Consider the following 1,352-nt stretch of genomic DNA (forward strand, 5'->3'; position numbering starts at 1 on the left):
CGCAGCACAGGAAGACAAACGGACAATGCCCACAGTCAGAATAAGGCCTCTTCTCATTTCCTGCACTGCCACAACTCTGGTCTCAACAACCTTGACCACCCTGCATCCTCATTAATGCAGCAGCCTTCAATCGGTCTCCAGTCTCCTCGCCTTCTACCCGACTCTTCTCAATAACACAGCCGTTGGAATAGTCCTTCAAATATTTACTCCTCACTATTGTTCAACATTCATCAATGGTTCTTTCAAAATAAACGTTTAATTCCTTGTAGTGGCATCTAAGACCTTATAGGACGTGCCCATTATTTCTTCTAATTGACTCAAAAGCGGAAACCCTTACCAGTAGCGTACAAATCGATCAGATGTGTCCACCAATGCTATCCTCCTGGTCTACCACTCCCTCCTGTCTTCATCCGGTACAGTGAACTTTTCTCTCTCCATCTCTGGCACCTTTTCGTCTTAGGGATTCTACACTGGCCGTTAGTGGGACAAAAGCAGGACACCATTGATAAAACTCATATTCTGGCGAAATAGCCACATGACAGCCGAAAACGTATACCCTAGCTTGTCCGTGCATTCTTTCCAAAAATCGGGACTTTATAAAAACAACGCGGGCCGCATTGTTAAAAATCGGGACTGCCCCACCAAAGGCGGTAAGTCTGGTCACCTTACTCTAGAGGGCCTACTTTTGGACTCAACTCAAAACTGCAATCTGCCCGACCTCATTCCTGTCCTGACAGATGGGATCCCACGCCCTTCACCCCACAACACACAGCATACATCACTAGTGTACTATGTCTACTGTTAGTCTCTTCCTCCTAAAGCGTGGGCTGATAAGACTCATAGGGCTCCTCAAACTTTTTTAAACAGGGGGTCAGTTCACTGTCCCTCAGACCGTTGGAGGGCCGGATTATAGTTTTAAAAAAAGCTATCAACAAATTCCTATGCACACTGCACAGATCTTATTTTGAAGTAAAAAACCCAAAATGGGGCAAAAACACCTGGTGGGCGGGATAAACGTCCTTGGCGGGCCGCATGTGACCCGCGGACAGTAGTTTGAGGACCCCTGCTGCACAGGGAGCGAGTTTTGGGCTGCTTCCTTTACTGCAGTTTTCCCAACGTCTAGACAAGCGTCAGCCCTCATTAACAACTGCCCGGATTAATGAATACATAAACGGATGGTGGGGAGAAGAGGAAAAAAAGAGAATGGCTAAGTGACCGCTGGAAGGAACAGGGGCTGGACGAGTTTGGAGGCGGGGGACCTGGCATGGTCTACCCTCCCCAATTCGGTCACGAAGCCCCACCCGTCCCCGCCGGGCCGACTGTCTCCCTAGAGGCCGCCGGAGGCGCCAGGC

The sequence above is a fragment of the Echinops telfairi genome, unplaced genomic scaffold (genome assembly GCF_000313985.2).
Source record: "Echinops telfairi isolate 266 unplaced genomic scaffold, ASM31398v2 ScPeMD7_7441;HRSCAF=8479, whole genome shotgun sequence".
Classification (NCBI taxonomy): domain Eukaryota; kingdom Metazoa; phylum Chordata; class Mammalia; order Afrosoricida; family Tenrecidae; genus Echinops; species Echinops telfairi.